Source organism: Adiantum capillus-veneris, chromosome 6 (assembly GCF_014529385.1).
Source record: "Adiantum capillus-veneris isolate H3 chromosome 6, ASM1452938v2, whole genome shotgun sequence".
Taxonomy (NCBI): Eukaryota; Viridiplantae; Streptophyta; class Polypodiopsida; order Polypodiales; family Pteridaceae; genus Adiantum; species Adiantum capillus-veneris.
The window spans coordinates 91203171-91227643 of NC_140936.1; the positions used below are offsets into that span (position 1 = coordinate 91203171).

General features: G+C 42.8%; 1 pseudogene; it reads right to left on the bottom strand.

Moving 5' to 3' along the window:
* Positions 1 to 1065: 1065 nt before the first annotated feature.
* LOC147455881 (uncharacterized) lies at positions 1066 to 23458 on the bottom strand (annotated as a pseudogene).
* Between the last annotated feature and the right edge of the window lie 1015 nt (positions 23459 to 24473).

The following is a 24473-nucleotide window of genomic DNA, read 5'->3' on the forward strand; positions in this document are numbered from 1 at the left end:
ACTGCGATAAGATATAACGTCACACTAAAATCCTGCAGAACTTTACTGCGGTGTGTCGTGGTCGATATCCGGAGTTGCCGCGGCCCGCTAGTGGCATGAGAGTGCGACGTGCTGTGAGCTGGATTATGTTTGACAGCGAGAGTGCTGATCAGAGAGCGAGCGAGCGAGAGAGAGAGAGAGAGACAGAGCTGAGAGAGACGTGAGAAAGTGAGTTGCTTAACTTCCGCCAAATCGGGGATGTCAACGCGCGCACTCCCTCCCCATGTTTTTAGTGATCTTTTGGCAAATTTTCAAGTTGGCGAGAAAGCTAGTGTGGGATCAATCATCACTGGGATGGACGTGGGGGGCCGACGCGTTGAAGAGGTCCAGCTCCGGTCCTTATCACAGAGAGACACAGCGAGGCAGGCCATCATGTCAGGCCGGAGGCTCGCAGCACGTGAAACAAAAAAATCCAACCTTAGTCAATGGTAATGCAGAGTGCAACCTTAATCGATGGTCATTTATACCTACAAGATAATGGCAAAGGGAGTTCACTTTACACGTCTACAAAGGGCCTGTTTCCACGAAGGAAATGAGTCCTCAAAGTGAGCCACTTAAGGCTCCGAACTTTTTTAAATGGCCAATGTTCAAAACAACTTCTGGCCACACATTGAACACTTGAAAGTCACGCTTCCAATTCAAACTCGAAACAGGCCCAAAGTTCCCTCCCTGCATCTCACCCTTCTCTCCTCACCTGAAAGCCTCCCTCGCCCACCTGTTGTGATGTCTTCTTAATTGTGTGTTGCACTACCATTGAGCACAAAGAGAAGCTCTGGGAAGGAGAGAGGAAAGCTCTTGCAACTCCACGCATATTCGACATACTCTCGCATCATCATATTATCAAAAAAGTTTTACAAAAAGCTCTTTTGCTCCCAAAAATTTACCAAAAGATGGTTCTGGACTATGTTTCTAATCTTTTATGAAAGAGACTCCTCTAAGCATATTCTTTCTAGGTTATATCAAAAAATCCTAAGTATGGTCTTCCTACCAAAGAGCTTATCCAAACAAGCTAACATATCATCTAGTTTACACGTGTAGCTTAGAGGAGAATTACTCGATTGCACTTGCAATTTTGAATAAAGCCAAGTTCTTGTCATGTTCGTTATCAAGTCGTGCACATTCCAACTCAAGGCGATTTGCATTCAACTATTTGGCAGCCTCATATCCTTCCCTTGTGGTTTCAATAAGGTCTTGGTCCATCTTGGTCCTCCTTTCCTCGCTAGCAGCAAAGACATCAACTAGCTTTACATTTGACGTCTCAAGCCCTTCTAGCATTTCAACAACTCTCCCTAGTTGATGACGCATATGACCACTCAACTATTCTTTTAAAGGTGGGTTCTCATTCTCATCTATCTTTGTTTGGTCTTGGCCCTTTGTGGCTCCATCACCTGCACAACAACAAAGTCACATAACAACTTCAACACTAGTAAGTATACACTTATGAGTCTATGCAATTTCAGTAGCCCCCACCTATGACATGATCAGAAGTATCCACTAGGATGTCGCCAGGTTCTACTGAGCGCTTTGCACCATATCGCACTTCCATGATTGAGAAAACTTGTTGAGAGAAGCCTATTGGAAGTTTTTTGTACTTATGTTCAGAGGAGTCCATGGCCCAATCTGAGCTGCAACCAGAAGGTGTATTTCAAGCATAGTCGTAGATTGTCTTAAAGTCCTTCAAGACACGATTCTACCGATCAACACATTGTTTCCATGTATGAAACACTCCATTTTCAGCACACTTCGAGGATACTATATTCCACGGCTCCATCTTCCTCAAGAACTTAGGAACCTCACCGGCCTCTTTGACCTCTTCCAAAAATAGCTTTGCATTGATACAGACTTACGTTTCTTTCCAATCCCAATAGGCTGGCATATCTCCACCGACTGGGACATTCACTTTTTGCTGGTCAAACATTGAAGCCTTTTTAGCTTCACTTTTGGATGAAGGTTGCTTCTCATGTGGAATGCTACTATCAACATTAGACTTCTTCAAAATTGTCATTTTTAGCCCCTATATCACAATTCAAACGCAATCACAAAGTGGTACACAAAGACAATAAACCATACAAGGTGGAACTTTGGAATCCTGACATGAGTTTGTATAAGTTGTTTAATCTTGAGATATGTGACAAATCTTAGCGCATTGAGTCAAATTTACCTCTTGTGGCTTCCTTGGTGATTGATTTTCACGATTGATATTCCCTTTTGAAGAGCTTCTCTTGACCCATTTCAACCCCTACACCACCCACAATCTCAACATAAATAAAAAAACATATACACAAGTCATCTTCGTTTGGGCGCTAATAGATGGACGTTGTGTTCGGAGAGTTAGAACTTATGGTATGGTGTGTAAAGCTGCTTAGGTTATGCTGCTCCAAATTGGATTAGGATAGCAATTAGCCATTTCAATCCTCTTAGGGCTAGCCACCTAGGGTTAGCGTCTTAGGACTATAGTCGCTAATAGATGGCCGTATTTTGGAGTGTTAGGGTGCGCTATGTAAAGTTGCCTAGGTTAGGCCGCTCCAAATTGGATTAGTGTAGCATTTTTCCATTTCAATTTTCTTAGGGCTAGCCGCTTAGGATTCTATGGATTCTGGTTTGGCCACTAATATATGACGCACCATGTTCGGACGGTTAAGGCACACTATGTAAAGCCACTATGGTAAAGCGCTCTAAAACATATTAGGGTATCGTTAGGCCATTTAGTCTGCTTAGGGATAGCTACTAAGGGTTATCAACTTTAGATTAGCGACTTTTGTTTTGGTCGCTAATACATTACTATATTTGAATCGTTAGGGTAGGCTATGTAGATCCGCTTAGATTTGGCAACTTTTGATTTGGTCGCTCCAAATCCAATTAGTGTAGTGGTTGACCATTTCAGTCTGCTAATAGGGTTATAGGGTTATGGTTTAGACATTGGTAGATGGTCATGTTGGGACGTTTCACCAATAAGTGTTTAGATTAACATAAAAGTACATAGGTTCTAACTGTTCAAACACAACATCCATCTATAACCTAAACATGAGTTAACTTAACATATAACCTAACCTAACTTTTTACGTACAACCTATAACCTAACCAAACCTAACTTGTTGCCTAAAACTGACCTATAATCTAGCGAACCTATCCTATAACCTATAGCCTAACTTATAACTTAATTTAACCTTTAATTTAAACCTAGCTTAGAACCTAACCTATAAGCTAACCTAACATAATTAACGTTCTATAAGCGAATCTAACCTAACGTAACTTAACATATAACCTAACTTATAACTTAACATATAACCTATATATACCATAACCTAACATATAACCTAAACTAAATCTAGCCGAAACCTAAAACTTAAACCTAATCAATCGCATAATTTCAAAAACGACATAATCCAAAACAAAATTTCTTCAAAACAAGATTTTTTCATAAACCAAAACGAAATTTTTTCATAATATTTCACAACACAAACCATAATCTCTTTTAAAGCATTGACAGTTTAAAGCATTGAAAGTTTAAAGCATGAAATTTTCTTTTATCAATATACAAATTAATTTAAATAAATTTAATATGCAATAAAAGTTCAAGCACTCACATGCGGCCTATTTGAGCAAGAAAAGGTGTTGCAAACGTCCTCGAACCTACAAAAACGCACACACAAGCACCATGTTAACCCCTAAATCCGAAACCTACAAGTCAACTTGAAAACAACCTCACCTTAGTGCTATGGAGTAGTCCATGAGCAAGATTAGCACCTCCGACAATTTATTTCGCACCAGATCTGTAACAGGTGAGGAGGAAGAGAGCAAGAGAAAAGGCGCAAGAAGAAGAGAAATGTGCAGAGAAAGCCTGTGGTTTGTTTTTTGCAGGGTTTGACGGAATAGGTATCGGTACAGGCATCGAAAAAAGCATTCGTACAGGCTTCAAAAAGCGCATCAAAACAGGCATCGAAAATACATCGAAACACGCATCAAGAATTTAAAATTGAATTTTTGAAAAAAACTTCATCACCCTCCATACTTACCTACACATATACCAATGCCCACCATTGACACCTGTAATTTGGCACCGGAATTTAAGTGACCTTTATAGTGAAAGTTGAAGCTCTAGAGAGTTGGGCTATAGGGACATATGGTTCAACCTTCTAGACATGCAATGTTTTGGGTTTTATTTCCTCAAGAGGCAATATCTCAAGGACTATGGCTTGGATGGCAGGGCTAAGAATTGATTTTGGTGTTGTAAAACTCCTAGTCTCCCAATCAATAGTGCATTTGGTGGCTATCATTCACGCACGTTCTAAGTTTATATTGCCTTCCATAGTTCCAGCAGGCATGACCAAAAAGTCTTGAGCCACAACCTCATTGTCATAACAATATGTATAAGTACTCATCCTCACGAGCACAACATCTAAGAATATCGTCCTTCTCTAGCTTGTAGGAAGTTCCTGCAATTAGAGAATCAGGTTCATTCTTTTAATAGTTTTCAAGCTATATCCTTACGAAGCTCTTTGGGTAGAATAGCGTTAACTAAAAAGTTCACAATCTTCTCACTCCATTCATGCATGGTCTCAACTAGGAATAGGGAAGTATCGGGCAATTCATCATCAACTCCAGTAGGGGATTCACCATTGGGTATGCGAGACAAATGATCCTCCATGACATGTCTTTTACCAGGTCTCACCACAACAGAAAAATAAAACTCAAGAAGAATTAACAACCATCGTTCTTCCCGTGGAACAAGGTTTATTTACTAGATACAACAATGCTTGATGATCAACATAGAAAACAAATTTTTTGGCAAGAAGGTAGTAGCAAAAATTTCTTCACTGCATAAATCAGAGCTAAACCTTCCCTCTTTGTAGTGGTGTAGTTTCTCTTAGCATCATTTAATTGAAAACTTGCAAAGCTAATGGGGTAGTCCAGCTTATGTTCTCGTGGTTGAGCTAGAACACACCCAATAGTAAAGTTCGATGCATCAATATGCACATGGAAAATTACATTCCAATTGGGCACTCGTAGAATGGGGGTCCTTGTCAAGGTCTTTTTCAATGACTCATAAGCATGCTTACAGCATTACTCTTATGCAGGTCATTGTGTTCTCCTAGTGAATCGCGTATTTGTTCAAACACTTCAATATGATTTCTCACATCTCCGTCTCCACTAAATTTTTGTGTGAGCTTGGCTATTCTTACTTCTAGGCTCTCTATCAGGCGTGTTACACATATTTTTAGTAATGGATCGACCAATAGCTTAAGCAAAGGTTTCCAAGTCCCCTAAGTAAGCAGGTATAGTGGAGACAGGCGCTCTTGGGACTGCATGTGGAGTAGGTATTTGCATTGGGCTTGGCGTATAGGAAGCCCTTGGGTTCCAAGTTTGGTACGGTGTCGTGCCATGTGGTAGCCCAAAGTTCATATGTGTGGCCCTAGGCATAGGAGATGTGGTAACTGGTATGGTCCCATTGCAATAAGAGCTTGTGGTTGTGGAGCATAAGTTGTTGAAAGAATGGGAGGGTAGGAGCTACATGAGTACGAGGATCCATAGGTGTATATGATCGGTGCACACTTTTAGTTACTATTGCAGGCATTGAGCTACCATGTAGCGGTGCTTTACTGACAGAAGAGGTCCATGGCCTGTTTCTTGGCATGCCCATCACAGGGGTAGGCATGGTAGCCATGGTGTCATCAAAGAGAAAGATGAGCTAAACTTGGAACAGTAAAGTTATCACTTGTGGGCTCAGATTCTACTGAGACCAGTGGCAAAACAACATATGAAGGATCCATCAGGCTTACCGAGGGAGTCTCTATTTGTGATAAAGTTGGTTTCTTAGACTTCCCTGTATCTAAGAATCTCATGAGACCCGTAGAAGGCATGTGGATCCCCTTGTTCTGTCTCTCCAACTCAATAACCCTATGGATGACCTCACAAACCCTTTGTTGCTGATCTTCTACACTAGTAGCACTCGTTGTGGTTGTGGATCTCTTGATTTCCTTTTCCCTCGCTCCAAGGATATATCGCTCAACCTCTTGCACTTTGGCAACGCTTCTCCCATCAGGTAGTATAACCTCAAAGGGAAGTAGCTCTTAAGAGTGAGGGGGTGCAGTGAATGGAGTATTCACATGCACACTCTCCAGGAGCATGGGGTCTACATTGGTCATGAATGGAAAATTTACTTCCCCACCCCCTTCATTCACATCTCTAGCTCCATGTTCAGAGTGAGTGGCTCTGCTACAAGTTTCCTTTTATTTTATTTAAAAACTTTTTTTGGAAAAAAACTTTTTTTAGTGAATAATGTTGCGCATGGGCACCGAGCTCACATGCGCACACATCAGCTCTATCTAAATCTGTCTAACCTCTTTGCAGCTGATAAACAACTAGCACAGTTAATTAACACTAATTACCTCTACTAACACACTGTATAACACAGAACTCCACACTCACAGAGAGTCAACATTCTCACTGTCTACTCTACTGTTCTCTATACACTACACATTACTGGTCTAAGCACTAACTAACAGATTTGCTAACCCTGCACATTACATATCTAACAAATCTAACAAAAACAAGTACAATGCAGCACTTATAGATCTTACAAAAACCTGTTAAAATTGCATATTACATTTATTTAACAGTTCTCACACAAACTCAAACAAAAGCATGAAAATAGATGGAAGCAAGGCTTCTAGCGGTATCATTGAGTGCTCCTCAAGCTTAATGCAAGGTAGTCCTTGGCAGCGGCACCAAAAATGTGTGCTTTTTCGCATGTTGGTGCAGCCAAAGTTGGTCCAAGCTGGAAAGTGGTCTATGCCAAGAAAAGGGTCCAGGCAGGTGCAGTGCAGAAGGCTATAGCAGGTATCAAGGTCCTGGGCAGCCGAAGGGGAGCGAGAATGTATGCTTAATGTGATTTTTTAGGTCAAAAAGGCTCAAGGATGGTCTAGTTAGGATGAGAGATCAAGGTGCTCGAAGTGCCGAGTCAGTGCTATGAAGTGTGATGTTTGATGTGCTCTAGAAGCTGGCCCAGATGGCTCATCAAACAGAGCCCCAATGCGGAAGATATCGTGGTTTAAAGTTAGGAGGTGTTTTAGATCCCCGACAGACAGGGTAGCTGGGGACAAGTGGCCGAGGCTGATGTCACTGGATAATGTACACTACTCAAATTATGGAGCATGCTCGGATTGCAAATCAGAGCTCTAGATAGCAAGTTATGGCTAGTTGAAGATTTGTCAGGGGCCGGGTTGGCGCCCACTTGACTGCATGGCAAGTCATGTCATTTAGCATCTTTTAAGCCTCGACAAGGTTTTGGAAGGTGGAGGACATCATGTGAGGATAGCACAAATCGACAATTCATCAATTGGATGCTCGGTCAGCAAGATACAGCGAGTCGAAATTGGCGGCAAATGCTAGAGAGAAGCATGCAGATAATTTTCTCGGGTTTTTGCGACTTCGGATAGCGAGCTCAAAGGAGTCAGAAGGCGGTGAGTTTTGCAGATCCCGGGACCCACATGATGGGGATCCAACTTCGGAGAAATACATGGGAGATGGGGAAGGTTGGCCCAAAAAAGAGAAGGTATGAAGGTGTTTTTTGAGAATTTTCAAAACCTTCAAAGGCTTGATGAGCCAGTGGACGCCACGAGGCAGGTCACTTGAACCCACACGGGGGATGGCATTGACGAATTCTGAGCTATTTGGGCCAGGGACCCCTTAAGAGTTTCAATTAGAGGTGTGAGAGCTCTCGTGGATCTCAACGATGGCGAGGAGCTGGGGCGGCGCGTAGGCACTTCTTGCGGCCAGGACAGCCGAAGCCTGGCGTCATTTTGGCCAGATAAGGTGGCGGCGACGGTAAGCAGTGGCGGATAGTAGGACATGTACGCGATGCTAAGGTGGCACTGCACATGGTAGGGGATATTCCCATGCCCCCGACCCCCCTCCCCCCCCCCCCCCCCCCCCCCCCCCCCCCCCCCCCCCCCCCCGCCCCTCCCCCAATGATATCGCTAGTGGTGAGGCAAGGGGAAGTTCCCATGTGTGTGTGTGTGTGTGTGTGTGTGTGTGTGTGTGTGTGTGTGTGTGTGTGTGTGTGTGTGTGTGTGTGTGTGTGTGTGTGTGTGTGTGTGTGTGTGTGTGTGTGTGTGTGTGTGTGTGTGTGTGTGTGTGTGTGTGTGTGTGTGTGTGAGAGAGAGAGAGAGAGAGAGAGAGAGAGAGAGAGCCTAAGGGGCAAGTCCAAATGGCGACCAAAGAGGGCAAGAGGGAGGATGTTCATATGAGCAAAGAGCCCATGGGGGCCACCATGTGAAAAGGAGGAAATGGCCAAGCAGGGCAAAGCAAAGCTTAGGGCCACCCAAAGGCAGGGACCAAGAGGGAGAATGATGAGAGAGAAAGAGAGAGAGAGAGAGAGAGAAGGCTGGTGGAGGGTGAATCAAGCAGAAGGCTGGACAAAAAGACACATAAGGGAGGAGTCAAAGGAGCAGCAAAAGGAAGCCTCCCAAAGAATGGAAATAAAGGGAAAAAATAAAAAAATAAAAAATGCCAAGGGGCACTAGCGATGTCTCTAGTGCACTACCCCCCTCAAGTACAAAAGAAAAGAGCAAGAGCAGATGAAGCCAAAGGCAGCTACCCTCCCAAAGTTACCAAATGTGGATGCAAAATGGACCAATCACAGCCCAAATGCCCATATTGAAAGGGGCGCCTCTATATAAGCCTTTTTTTTTTGCCATTTTTCATGCTTTCTGCCACAGTAGGCTTCTTGCCAAGAGCTTGAGCCGGCGAGACCTTGGAGAGAGCCAAGATAGAGTGTGTGTGTGAGTTCTTGGGTTGGCCTTTTTTTGCAGAGGTGTGTGCTTGCAAAGTCCCAAGTGTATGAGGGTGCACTGTTTGATGTAAATGGGTTGTAAAGAGTGTTTGAGCAGTGGTGAAGCCTCCATTGTGCTTCTCTCAGGTCGTTTCCCCTACCCCCCCCCTTCTATACTTCTTCTGCTTGTGTGTGCGGTGTCGGTCCCAATGTGCGTGCCCCCTAGGCCCCCTCTTGTGTGTGAAATGGAAGTGAGAGTGTGGTTTTGTGTGCGGCAACGGTGTCTTGCTCAAAACGAGCAGTTGTTGTGTGCGTGTTTACATGATGGTGTGTGTACGGGTGGTGGCCTGCCAGTGTGTGTTGTGAGTTTAAAGGAACTGTAGTGGATTGGGGTGATGTGTACACCCTAGGCTATAGAGAGGCGATCGTTTTTGTGCCGGTTGTGTTTCCCCATTTCCCCTCTCCATCTTTCGGTGCCCCCACGGAGGAGCGGTTTGATACTTCTAGTTGATGTCGAAGTGGAGATTTTCTCACGCGCCCATTGCCCCCCCCCCCCCCCCCCATAGCAATATGGCAGGGGTGAGGTAAGGGGTAGTTCCCATGAGAGAGAGAGAGAGAGAGAGAGAGAGAGAGAGAGAGAGAGAGAGAGAGAGAGAGAGAGAGAGAGAGAGAGAGAGAGACTAAGGGGAAAGTCCAAATGGAGACCAAAGAGGACAGGAGAGAGAGGATGCTCATATGAGCAGAGAGCCCATGGGGACCGCCATGTGCAAAGGAGGAAATGGCCGAGCAGGGCAAAGCAGAGCAGAGGCCCACCCAAAGGTCGGGACCAAGAGGGAGAATGAGGAGAGAGAAACAGAGAGAGAAGATTGGTGGAGGGTGAATCAAGTACAAGGCTAGACAAAAAGAGTCAAAAGTGAGGAGTCGAAGGAGCTACAAAAGTAAGCCTCCCAAAGGGATAAATGGAAAATTTAAAAGATTAAAAGAAAAATGCCAAGGGGCATTAGAGATGTCGCTAGTGCACCCTCCTCAATTACTAAAGAAAATAGAAAGAATAGATGAATCCAAAGGCAGCTACCCTCCCAAGGTTACCAAATGTGGATGCAAAATGGACCAATCAAGCCCAAATGCCCAAATTGAAAGGGGCACCTCTATATTAGCCATTTTTAAACCATTTTTCATGCTTTTTTCCATAGTAGGCTTCTTGCACCAGGAGCTTGAGCAAGCGAGCTTGCAGAGAGCCATGATAGAGTGTGTGTGTGTGTGTGTGTGTGTGAGAGAGAGAGAGAGAGAGAGAGAGTTCTTGGGTTGCCTTTCTGTGCAGAGGTGTGTGCCTGCAAAGCCCCAAGCGTGCATTTTCTTGCCCATCGGCGACGATGTGGATGTGCCGTTTGATGTAAATGGGTTGTAAAGAGTATTTGAGTAGTGGTGAATCCTACATTTTGTTTCTCTCATGTCGTTTCCCCTAGCTCCCCTTATATACTTCTTCTACTTGTGTGTGTGGTGCTGGTGCAGATGTGTGTGCCCCCCAGGGCCCCTCTTTGTGTGCTGAATGGAAGTGAGAGTGTGGTTTTTTGTGCAGCAGCGGTGTGTTGCTCAAGACGAGCAATGAAATGCATGGTTAGCTATTGTGTGCATGTTTACACGTCGATGTGTGGGAGGTGGCCTGCCAGCATGTTTCATGAGTTTCAAAGGTGAATTGTAGTGGATTGGGGTGTTGTGTACGCCTTGGGCTATAGAGAGGCAGCCTTTTTTGTGTTGGGTGCGTTCCCCCTCTTCAACATGTTGGAGGTTGGGAACTTGCCTCTACACTGTGTGCGAGCCTAAAACGGTTGCAAGCACACAACTAGAGAGACCTAGCAAGCTCAAAGAAACAATAGTGTGTCACTCACCGCTCAATGCTTTCATCGGAAGGATCCTGTGCCACGAAGAAGAAGGAGCCGCCGTCGATTCCGTCCTCAACGGCCTTACCACCGTTGATGCCGTTGCAATGCTCGATCTCACATACTCTCTCTCTCTCTCTCTCTCTCTCTCTCTCTCTCTCTCTCTCTCTCTCTCTCTCACACACACACACACACACACACACACACACACACACACACACGTACACGTGAGCACACAAAGGAGAAGGAGACAGAGATGGAGCAAGATCAGCTTACACCTCCAAGAATATGGATTTTTAGGTCAGATGGAACTTTTATAAGAGTTTGACCCATTCACACATGGGCACCGACAGTGGCCGATCATTGCAAAACTACTATAAAAATAAGATAAGTGGTGCACCTCTCATTGGCGATCACCTACACACCTATTGGACGGACAAGCCCGGTTCATGACTCAATCAAATAAATAATATGCGGTCGTCAAAGGTGATAGGGTGTCCGTGAGGGTTAACATGAGCTTAGTCAAGATGTGGAGGACGTGTCTCAATGTTTAAATCCTATACACCAAGGCAATCACATCTCCCACTTTTTGATGTATCCTGACTCGCCTGATTCCTTAGCATCTATATACATGTTCTTTTCCCTGTAGGTAAAATAAATTCTTCTTTCATGGAACTTCATATTGGTAGCCATGCGGTTGAAACATGGTGCCCCAAGGATAACATTCTCATGTTGGAGAGGGGACATGAAAAAGTCCTCTTTGTTGATGTAGCTTTGGGGACATGAAGCGTCAATTTCCCAATCAAGGGAGTAACGGAGGCTTGTTGTCTATTGAAAGCTCCATCGGCAGTCACCGTATCTCTCATGTCAAAAGCGTGTATGCACAACTTAATGCCCAACTCCGTTGATATGCAGTTGTGAGTAGAGCCACGGCCAAAAAGGATAAATGCATCATGCTCCCTCACCTTTCTCCAAGCATAGGAAAGGGACGATCCTTTGCAATGAGTATCCTCTTTTGGATCTTTGACCATGGAAGCTTTAGAAGTCTCATTGTGTGCATTTCTTTTGGAGAAAGAACAATAGCCATGTCCTTGCTCCTCACATTTAAAACATTTATGGTCTTTGCGAAAAGCTTCTAACTCTTTAGAAGAGAGTTTATTTTACCTTTGTAAACTCCTTTCTCCTTGGCCTCCTCTTGTTGTTGTTTTTGTTGTTGTTGTTGTTAGAATTTCCTTGGGAAGAGTTTTGAGCATTTCTCTTCCCTCTAGGTTCATTTCGGTCTTTAGTTTCCATGGGCTTAAAATTCCTTTTAGCCCCTTGTTGGAAATAAATTGTGAAGAGACCATAGTATGGTGAATCACCTCAGTGATGATCCTAGGCCTTTGAGAGATGACATACTCAGCCATATCTTCAGGTAGTCTCACACAAAATTGTTGCTTTTGCTCGGCAAAGTCTATCTTTGGTAAACGATAGCTTTAATATGTAAATCCCAAAACTTGTCCACATACTTGTGGATAGACTCATCGGGAGTTAGCTTCAAAGTTCGCCATTCGGTAAGAACTTTGTCTTTGGCATTTCTTGCAAGCAATTGCTTCATTATGGAAAAACTTGTAGAGTTTTCCATGTCTTGGGAGCTTCGACATTACCTCGTAGACTAACGCACGATTGTTGGAGAGAATTTTATAAAAGCATAGCTACATGACGTAGCTTGGAGGACTCCATGAATCCCTCATCTACAAAGGCCGTATCAAATTGTTGGATGAAAGCCAAAACTTTGTTCGTAGCACCAAAGGTGCCATCATAGGTGAGAAAAGAGATGCTCTTTCCTCCCTCCTTGAACTTCTTGAGCTTGTAGGACCTTTTTTGAGTAGCATAAGATTTGCGATGTCCTCTCCTCTTGTAATCTCTAGGAGAAAAACCATTTCTTTCGTTGAAAGAGGAGGAAGATAATGAAGATGGAGAAGAGGGTGACCTCTTTCTCGCCTGTTTCTTTTTTGATACCTCTCTTCCCTCTCAGAATGACGAGGAGCAGGACTATATGACAATATTTTCCTATTGGGAGGAGTTGGGGATCATAGAGACCGGCGTCTTTGTGGGGACACATCCTCCAAATTTGGAGATTCACTTCTTTCTCTTTCATAGCGTTCCTCCTCTTCCCTTACCGGAGAGAGTCTTCTTTTAGAAGTCTATACAAGAGGTTTCCTAAGCTCTCTCTCTCCACTTGGGGAGTTTGGAGAATCTCATGAGTACAAAGTTGTTGGTCAACTTCGGCTTGCAAGGCAAGGTTGCCCATAGCTTATTGCAACCTAGTAACAAGATAGTTCACAAACATGGGTGCATCATTACTAGCACCTCATGTTCAAAATCAAAGTTGTTAATATTCATTCTACTCTCTTTATTACTATCATCTATGCTAACTAATTTTATATTTGTTCTACTTTGCACTTTGGAAACTCAAAACTTTAGTTGCTACTCTTCTTTACTTTTGAAAATTAGCTCTAAAGCAGCCACACCCATGGTTTGGAGACTATTGATTTCAAAGAGTAGTGGAGAGGGTCTAAAATTTCTTGGTTGATTATGGTTCCCATTGAGATTTCTAGTAGCTCAATAATGGATAATCCAAAGGGAAGCCTCGAAAGACTCCATTATTAAGTCTACAGTTCCCAATGGTGTACCTAGAACTAAGTTCTTTTCAACCGGGATAATAAATCCATGTCCCACTTACCCTCTTGCAACAATGAACAAGTCCAAACTTTCATGGACAACTTAAGGAACTCTCTTCTTAAGCAAGAAAAGAAAAACCATTAGTTCTAATACAAATTTAATAAAATATGGCTATAACATTGATTGTAGCAAAATTAAAGTAACAATAGTAAGCATTTCCTTAAGAGAATTCTTAAATAGCATAAGGAAAGAACTTGATTAAAGGTAGAAAAATGAACATTATATCTAATTATCTTGGCATGAACAATACTTGTAAAAGAGAGAAAAAGTTATAGAAATTGACAACAATTGAGGACCGAATTTACTTGGAGCCATGAAAAGTTAGAGAAATTAACAACAGTTGAGGACAGGCTATTGTATTATAGATTCTCCCATGAAAAGATACTTGGTATAATACGTGCTTTGTGTTCCTTGAGACCTTGTTAATTCAATGAAGATGGTAAACTTCATGCACCAAAGTTATGCATGTAACTACCTTGCAAAAACATTAACTTGTCCCCGGCCTCAATCCCAAGACCTCAAACATGTTCAAAGGTGGAGAGAGCTAGAAGGAAGTGAGGGAAGGGAATTGAAAGAAGATGTATCATACAAGAAAGAAGTAGTTTCCTCTCAATGAAGATGGTAAACTTCATGCACCAAACTTATGCATGTAACTACCTTGCAAAAACATTAACTTGTCCCCGGACTCAATCTCAAGACCTCAAACACGTTTAAAGGTGGAGAGAGCTAGAAGGAAGTGAGGGAAGGGAATTGAAAGAAGATGTATCATACAAGAAAGAAGTAGTTTCCTCTCATATCATTACTCATAGAGCATAGCATAGCATAGTAATGAAGATGAAGAAGATCGCAAGTATTTCTTTGAAGCATGACTCTTGGTTGGATTTGCATTCCATAGCCAAGGAGTGTTGGTATAGGCTAAAGCATGACTCTTGGTTGGATTTTCATTCCATAGCCAAGGCGTGTTGGTATAGGCTCTCCACTTCTCAAGCTTGCAAAAGGAGATGACTTGTGTGCACAACACACGATGGGGGAGTGTGTGTGGCTTGTGGAGTATATGAGAGAGAGAGAGAGAGAGAGAGAGAGAGAGAGAATTTGTTTTTGCTACTTTACTCTTCCTACAAGCCTATTGGCTCAAGCTTTTGGGCTAGCCAATTAATGGCTCTAGTCCTAAAGAGCAAGAGGTGTAGCATTTGAATAAGTGTCCTCCAACCCTTTTGAGAGAAAGATCTTGATTTTTTAATTATAGCATTTGGATAAGCACCTTCCTTTCCCCGTTAAAGAGAAAGACCTTAATTACTTAATTGTAGCACATGAACAAATGTCCTCATTTCCTCCTTTAAGAGATAGACCTTAATTACTTAAATGTATCATTTGGACAAATGTCCTCCTTTTCCCTTTTTAAGAGAAAGGCATTAATTTCTTAAATTGTAGCATTTGGACAAATGTCCTCCTTTCTCCCTTTTATGCGAAAGACTTTAATTTCTTGAATTGTAGCAATTGGACAAATGTTGTCCTTTTTCCCTCTAAGAGAAAGACCTTAATTTTTAAATTGAATCTAAATTCTCATTGGACCTTCTTATAGGTCATCCAATAGGGTTCATGCACATTATGAGGGCAATATTGCTAGGGGCCTGACATGTGGTCTTAATGGCTCTTGAGTCTTTGGCTTGCCTTGAGTGTGTGTGTAAGTTTTCTCTCTCATGCTCCTACCTTTCGGACTCATCTTTGACTTGAACAGCTCAAGCACATGCCTAGCTTGCCTAAGGTCTAAAGTACCTAAAGTTCCTAGGTCTAAGGACTTCTAACACTAACCTAATTTGGAGGTCTTTAATGAGGCTAACCCTAAGGTCTTTTAAGCTCCATTATTTGCTCATTGCTCTTTGGTAGACCATCTCCTTTTTGGACCCTCAATAAGATGTAGCTTTCTCTCCCTTTCGTCATGTGCTAAGATAAGTCTAAAAGCACATATCTATGTTCTAACTCTTATTCCCATTCATTTTTCCACATTAAATGATCAGTTGAATATGAGAAAACCATTTGGGATAGGTAGATATTAGATTTTATGACACACATATACATTGTAGTCCTTCATGCATACGTGAATATATAGAGACATTGGAAAGCGAGAATAGAGGCATGAGAGAGGTATAGTATGAGTGTTCTTATGAGAAATCTTAAGACGATGTATAGGATTGGATTGTTGGTAAGAGCGAGTGAGACCCGGGGTCATGCGAGCTTGTCTATATTATGGGTGGAGTTCTAGCACAAAATCGCTTCATTTCTTTAGGGACTCAGGAGAAATGCAAGCTCAAGCGACCCTGAGCAACCACTGGGTGAGGGTTCGGCCTCAATGATGCAATATCACTCCGTTACTCTATGACAAAGCCTGTTCAAATTTGTATAGTAGGCTAGCAGCCACTCTATAACATCTAGCTCAACACTAGAGAGAGAGAGATAATTGACTGTTTCACTATAGGTGAGCATGTGACGTGAACGACTTGGTCATGCATAGTGTGTGTGTGTGTGTGTTTGTTTTTTTAGAGAGAGAGAGAGAGAGAGATGGTACCTTACCTGCATCAGAGCATGGTCAGATGAGGCTCAATTGTCAATAATTGATAATTGAGCCTACTATGCTCTTTTTAAATTTTAAACGCATCTACTAAGCCATTGATATGGTCACACACAAAAAATTGATCATATCTTGCTGCCACTTTGGAGGTTGTGTGCACGACACCAGCCAGTTTCCACCTTAAAAAATCCATGTGTGCACGAAAGTTGACTGCACTTGGTACATTGTGTGTGTGTGTGTGTGTGTGTGTGTGTGTGTGTGTGTGTGTGTGTGTGCGTGTGTGCGTGTGTGCGTGTGTGCGTGTGCGTGTGCGTGTGCGTGTGCGTGTGCGTGTGCGTGTGCGTGTGCGTGTGCGTGTGGGTGTGTGTGTGTGTGTGTGTGTGTGTGTGTGTGTGTGTGTGTGTGTGTGTGTGTGTGTGTGTGAGAGAGAGAGAGAGAGAGAGAGAGAGAGAGAGAGAGAGAGAGAGAGAGAGAGAGATGGTGAACAGACAGAGAGGGTATGTTGTGCTCGTCTTCTATAGGGTTCTTAGAGTATAGTGAGAGGTGGAGAGATCCTATTGTAGCTCTTTGTTCTCCCAGCGGCTGGGGTTAGGTCGCCTCATCGTGTGTCTTCTACCGGGGTTCCAAATCGGAGGTCACCCCATCCGACTGAGCTTCCACTTCCTCCCGCTGGCACTCTCGTCATACGTCTTCTATCAGGTCCTCATTTTACTTCTTTGAGCCATGGATTTACCCACTGTGTTTCGCTTGAATCCTAAGGAAGCATCCATGCCACCTGTAAGGTCTGACAAGGGAACACTCTCCCAAGCTGAATTAACCAATTTTCTTACTGAGGCATTAACCTCAGACCCTCAGGTTAAAGGGCAACATATAGTTTTCATCCCTGCCATAACAGTAATGTCTCAAGTTTCTGCTTTTAAGAGTCGTCCTATAGTGCTATATTTCACAAGCAGACTTTCGGCCCTAAATGAGATAGCAGGTTATTTGGACTAGGGCTTTAAGAAAGCAGTAGTAGACAAGGTTTTCTACAATGGTTCAGGACTCTATGAAGTTCTGTTTTTCTCTGCAGAGGATTAGAAAGCCTTTCATTCTACCTCAACAATTATCTTATGTGGGCAAGCTGTTCATGTTCTGCCTTGGCAACCGATCAAGAAAATTTAGGAGGAATTGTTGTCTAAACGTCCAGTATGGGTTGATTTTGTGGACTTACCTCCTTTTTTGTGGCCTTGTATGAAGGATTTGGCTGCCTCCCTAGGAAAAGTTCTATTTGCCCCCACTATTAATTGTCCCAACACGAACAGAGCTTGTGTTATGTGGAACACTGATAAGAAGATTCTTGACAATATGGAAATTGAGTTAGAATCTATAGGCAGGGTGGTTATTTACCTTAAGTGGGGAAATCTCTCAGGATCATGCTATCACTATGGACATATGGGACATTTCTCCAAGAATTTCCCTACATTGGCTAAAGGCTCAGTTGAGTTGATTCCCTCTTATCCTAGTAGCAATCAACTGGTGCCCAAAGAACAGATTTTTGGTAAAACAGCTTCAAATTCTATAGAGAGACCTTCCCCCCCTTGCTCAGGCAACTACCCCTAAATATGAAGTCCCTCGTGGTAGGTATAAAGCAGCAATTCAGACAGGTAGGAGTAAAAACTCCCCTCATGTAGGGAGGCAAACTCCCCTCCCTCCTCTTCTAGGAACCTAAGATCTCTAGACAAGTGCAAAAGAGTGGTTGACTCTGAAGGATACCCGTTATCAAAGAAAACTTTCAAGACTAGACCAGGTATATCAGGATATACCTCACCTAATGTGTTTGATGTTCTTCAAGATATCCCTTTCCCAGATACTCTGGCAGTTATTGACTCTCTACTCATGCAACACTCTTTCACTAAGAGTAATGCAGCTCCAAACCTCTCCCATGTCAATATTGAAGTGTTGATGATAGATAGTCCTAGTGATGAGGACACTCAGTTAGTTATACACACCCCTCAATAATTCTCCTCATGAAAATTGCATCCTTCAATGTTAAGGGCCTTAGCCACGCTTCTAGGCTGCTTGTCTTTCAAAATTGGTTGCTGACTTGTGATTTGGATAGCTGTCTAGTTCAAGAGCATAAGCTGCATGATAAAGCTGGGGATGTAATGCACTTTAAAGGATACATTCTATTTTTTGGTGGGAAAAAAGGACAATACTCAGGTACTTTGACTTACATTAGAAACTTTCTCAAATCTCAATGGACCCTTGACCATCAATTAGGGAGATGCTCTGTCTTCCAAGTGGAATCCCAATGGAGACCAATGCAAATAACTAATGTTTATGCTCCTGATGATGCTACATCTCGAATAGAGTTGTGGAGATGGCTTGACCAACTAAATTGGTCACAAGGTATGCTTGGAGAAGACTTTAACATGGTCCAATACTTAGACCAAACCACTTCCTTATCTATTGTAATGCCGACTTTTGAAAGCTTTGAATGGGACACTTTGCAGAGCCAAGCTCATTTGGATGATGCCTAGACTGTTGCTTCTAGACCCTCTACAGGATTTACCTTTCACTCCCTATCCCACCAAGGATCCTTGTCCAGATTATATAGACTCTACTTTGTTGGATCTTCTTGGCTCCCACACTCAAAAAAGTGGAGGTTGATGTTGGTACTACTCTATCTGATCATTTTTCTATTGTCTTATAGCTTATTGATATTGAATGCAAAATATGAAACCAGTAGGGCATTCTAAACCCTTAATGATTAATAATTCATTTCTTAATCACAAACTGTTAGGATCAGGTCCTTGATCTTATTCAATCTGCGTATGTTGCTAACTCAAACCCTCTCTCTGCCTGGCTATGTATAATCTCTAGTATGCAACATTGTATTAGAACTACTGGTAAGTTGATTGCTAAAAAAGATAGTCAAAAGATAATGCAAGCCGGAGAAAGAGCAAAACACCTTGTACAAAAAGCTGGCAGACAATCTACCACATTGTGTCACAGGGAAATACAAGATCTAACTGCTGTTAGAGATGTAATTTTGGATTGGGAAATGGATAAATGTAAAAAACAGAGATGTCTATGTAGACAATGGGTGGTTCCATATGGGAAAGACTCATCCAAATCCTTTCATAAAAAACTCAGGTACAAAAGGAAAAGATAGAATTTGTCAGTTGTTCACAATGGTGATGGGCCTCATATAACCAAGGGAATTGAAATTATGGATATGGCTACACAATATTACAATGCTCTGCTTAATGTAAGCCCAGATGTATCTTTTGAAATAATAAATGCTATTGAGTCTCTCTTGAGTTCAGTTACTCCATGCATTGAGGTTGCAAATGCTAACAGATCGGAGCACCCACTGAATGAGGCATAAGTGGAATATGCTTTGAGCAAATTACCAAATGAAAAATGTCTTGGAATTTGTGGACTATCAAAGGAATTTATGCAGTTCTTTTGGTCAAAATTGAAATTAATAGTGTGCCCATTGCTAAATGCGATTTGGATGTCTCAATGCATGGAACAAAAATGCACAGCATCCATGTCTAGGTTTTTGTGGAGGATTCATTCTGCCCCGCTGCTTTGATTGCCTGGAATAAATTAACCTTCCCATACAAATTGGGTGGTCTCCACATTCTAAATATGAAATGCCATGCTCAAGCAAGAAGGGCTTGCCTCATAAAACACATGTTGGAGAATGATACTGCTTGGTGTGTATGCTTGTGGAAATTGATTGATTCAGTTGTAGTGTATTTTCATGGTGTTTGGCATATGAATACCTGGGATAAATTATTTTCAACTGCTCCATTAATAACTGGGTTTAACATATGAAGGTAAAATTATGAAAAAAGAGTTTCTATGTTTTGCATTGGGAAAGCAGAATAAGGTACACTGATAATTCTTTGGGTGCTAAAAATGTATTTTGGAGCTTTGTGTTTAAAGTTCCTCCAGCTAAATTGATGGAAAAACCTATTATTACCCTATTCAAAAAGGGTGTTATTCAAATTAATCAAATGCTAGACTATAACCTTGAGTTGAAACTATTTTCTACAGCTAGAAGACAGTACAAACGTGGAGTCGGGTTCAAAGGACTGTGGCACCAGCTGGGGGCACATGTATTCAGCCTACCTATTTTTGGACAACCAAACTTGGAAGACAGACATAGAGACTGGACTTTGCCAGGATGTACGACCAATTGGTGGAAATCATCTCCTGTAGTTTTTTACTCATCTTCTTTACCAGGTTCTTGTATTGATGAGAGATGTAATAAACAATGGGGATTACATATGCACATTAAATGGTGGTTGAATGTTTTATCTGCTATATGGTTAATTCCAAACCAGTTCAAATTCAAAGTCTTTTTATGGAATTATGTACAGGGATATTGCTACAGCTTGTAACCTCCAAAAAAAGTGATTTACAGATGGGAAGTGCAGCAGATATAAGGGCAATGAGATTGTTAGACATGTATTTTGGCATTGTAAATTAGTTGCAAAGTGGTGGAAATGGGCTGAATATATGTGGTCTACATCTTGGGGAGTTCAAATTACAAAGTTCAAATTGACTTTTTCCAAGGTGAACACACCAGGATCATGCCCTAGAATTTGCAGTACAGTCATTCACAGTTTGGTTTTTGTGGTTTACTATGGTCTATGAGGAATATGTCTACATTTGACAGTAACAAAGGATTTAAGTATGCCTATATCAGTCTCATCAAAGACCAAATGTTGGAGGATATAGTGTCATTGCAAGATAGAGCCCTGAGGGATAGGGTGCTCCAAGTCATCAATAGGTTGAAGGTGTAATGCCTGAGAGAATGGAATTCCGGAACATGATGTTAACATGTAAGATAATGTAATATAGAACAAGGGATTTTCCACAGAGAGAGAGAGAGAGGGACAAAGAGAGAGAGAGAATCGTTGGAACTGAAATCTGTGCAGATTGTAGCGTCATCGAGAGAGATTACTCTAATAAAGTGACGTGAGTGCTGCACTCCTTCCATAAAGGCTCTCCCGATTCTCTTTTGCAACTATGCCAATATTGGCATAGTTACAAAAGGGAGTGCTTGGTAGAACGGAGCTAGGATCTGTGTGATCACGAAGGGGGCTCGTATATCCTCCCAAATAACTGATAATGGAGCCTCGACCTAGCTCTGTTGACAACGAAGACGGCTCAGATATCCTCCCAAATAGCTGATAATTGAGCCTCGCATGACCACCACGTCACTGCAACTTCAACAACTTCGATAGTGACTCACAAGTAGTGTGATGACCACAGGCAACATGAGCTCTACCCCTTAATTGAGTTGTTTTGGCTTAGTAGTGAGAATTAACCAATATAGTGTTTTGAGTGTGCTGCCTCGCAACTAGCAACCATGATAACATCTCAAGGGCAGTGATACCATGAATGTGAGGACTCCATTGAGAATCTAGAGGCCCGGTGTTCAATGTAGTTTAGAGATGGAGGTAGAAACCATAGCACAAGGCGTAGTATGCAAGACAGACATGAAGGTGCACTTGATGATCTCACAGGTAAGAGTATCGACATCCGCATTAGCCATACAAACTCCTAATTTGTGCAGTGAGGAATCCTTATGGTCTATGTAGACGAGGTCCTAGCCTTGTATCTGGTGTAGTTGTTGTAGATGATCGATCATCAAGATAGTATTTCATTCTTCAGCATGGTGTTTCTAACTAAGGTAATTGCCCACTCGCAATTGTGGCAAAGCCAAGTGCATCCTTTTGTCCACTCTTGCGAGTTGGAAGCAGGTAGACACCCCCCTCCCCCTTCTCTCTCTCTCTCTCTCTCTCTCTCTCTCTCTCTCTCTCTCTCTCACCCAAGTGTGGTAGATTGGTTACGCCATTTCCCTATTGAATAACAAGTCTTGAGTTCAACTCTCCTCATTGGATAAATCTTTAAGGTCTTTTGTGATAGTTTTCTACGACGTGAAAATTCTCTTCTTCTCAGGTGTGTGTGTGGGTGTGTGTGCTAATAAATAGAGGAAAATGGCATAACCTTTCTATCACTCAAGTGTGGTTGATTGGTTATGCCATTTCCCTCTTGAATAACAGGTCTCGAGTTCAACTCTGCTCATTGGATAGATCTTTAAGGTCTCTTGCGATAGTTTCTTACGACATTAAAATTCTCTTCTTCTTCTTCGTTTTCGTCTTCTCTCTCTCTCTCTCTCTCTCTCTCTCTCTCTCTCTCTCTCTCTCTCTCTCTCTCTCTCTCTCTCTCTCTCTCTCTCTCTCTCTCTCTCTCTCTCACACACACACACACACACACACACACACACAATTCACTTATGTTCTGACAACTTGAAGTGGGCCCTTTTGTTGTTGGGCATGGCATTATGCTAGAACAATACTAGCGGGCAACATTGGAAAACATCGGCATCAAGGGGTGCTTTGATAAAGGAAAGGAGAGGCAAGCCTCATGCTCTCAGTAAGTCCTTCCTCGGAGGTCATTGCAATCCCCAACCACTCCAGAAGTGTGAATCTCTCTCTCTCTCTCTCTCTCTCTCTCTCTCTCTCTCTCTCTCTCTCTCTCTCTCTCTCTCTCTCTCTCTCTCTCTCTCTCTCTCTCATATTCATCCCCGTCTCTTTCTAATCTATGACGTGTTGTTGAGTGCAGGTTGAGTGCCCAATTCCAAGGAAGCCAGTGATGTTATTGCAATGGTTAACACGGGACAATGGCTTCACCCAGCTGGGCTGGCTTTCTCATTTGTGAGTCAAGACTCGAGAATTCACGAAGTGAGGCGTCCACATAAGGCTACAAACCTGGAAGGCTACAATGTCTCTCTATGTACCCACTCAACTTTCAAGAGGAAGCATCCTTTTCAAAATGGCTCTCTTATTCAAGGTCTCCCTCTCCCTCTCACTTTGAGTTTTTTGTTTTGTTTTAGGAGTCCGGTAGGGCACGCCCGACCGCTCTCCTCATACACCAGAAAAGTGCACAAGAAGAACCACCAGGACTATGCACCCAGAATCCTAAGGCAGATGCTTTTTTCACTAGTTTCCTCTGGAGTCTCACTTTGAGTGCTCATGCTCCAACCCACCATTCATGTTGCAAACTCAACCCAACTTGGTGGGTTCTTTTTTCGCTTTGTTTTTTCGTCCCACACAAGAAGATTTTATTTGCCCATATTTGTAAATGTTTAGCAAAGGATCAGAAAATGTTATATGCGGTTGAACATGTATCAAGATGAGGTCATCTACTAACATAATATGGCACTGTATGGCACTGGGGAGACTCTTGCCACGTGTCGTCTTCTGCGAGCTGAAGGCTTGAAACAAAAAAAAAAGCACGCGCCTTCGAATGAGTATTCTGAAGCTTGGTGGCGGGCCGCAGCTCTGCCAGGCTTTCAAGTAGATTTAGCTGCATGGTGAAATTCAAATTTCTTGCAAGCTCATATTCCCTGCTACCGTATGCAGAGGCCCGTGCGAGAACAGCAAGGTATTTCAAAGGCTTGGGCTGCATCGAGGTAGGAAATTTGATTGTGTGTGCCACTGCAACACTGTGTGTGTGTGTGTGTGTGTGTGTGTGAGAGAGAGAGAGAGAGAGAGAGAGAGAGAGATAGAAATTTGATTGTGTGTGCCACTGCAACACTCTGTGTGTGTGTGTGTGTGTGTGTGTGTGTGTGTGTGTGAGAGAGAGAGAGAGAGAGAGAGAGAGAGAGTAGAGCTCACTGCTTTCCTGCTTAGAGCCTTTGTGTGTGTGTGTGTGTGTGTGAGATAGAGAGAGAGAGAGAGAGAGAGATTTCGAGGCATGCATGCAGAGAAAGTCGCCAATGCCATGACCTCTGAGAGAGAGAGATAGATAGGGATTTTTCTTGAGGATAAAGTATCCAAGGCCACGCCATAGCTCGAGCACCAAAGCTCTCCATCTCTCTCTCTCCTTCCTTGCACTCTGGCCATAGCCTGCCCTGTGCTATTGGTCCGCCCACCATCGCTCGCTCCCTGCTTGAGCCACCACCGACGTTGTGGTCTTTCCCTATCTGAATCGCTGTCGTGCTTGCCTGTACCACCCTATGGTGCTGCCTGTAGTACCCACTCCGCCAACAACGCCTCCGCCTTCGCCTTGCATCACCTTCATCTCTGCAACCCCTTCGCCCTGATGCACCAACTAAGCGGTGTCAGTGACCCACTTTGGCCATCGGTTACACAAAATAAAAGGTCATTCTTCCTTCTCGCCTCATCGTGAGTTGCTGCCACAATCTATGGCAATAAGGAAGCGCTCTCTCTCTCTCTCTCTCTCTCTCTCTCTCTCTCTACTCGGTTATTACAGAGAGCACGATGAAATATAGGTTTATTATAGAGAATGAATTAAATTCAAGGGTTGAAAAATTAAGCTCACTAAGGAGCTTTTCACGCATGGGGAGCAAAGAAAGTGTCCAAGCAAAGTTATTGCGAGGCTATGGCTAGATCAAGTGCAGGTACATTAGATTCGGCTACGAGCTCCATTGAATTTTTAGCACGACTAAATCCTGCAAAGG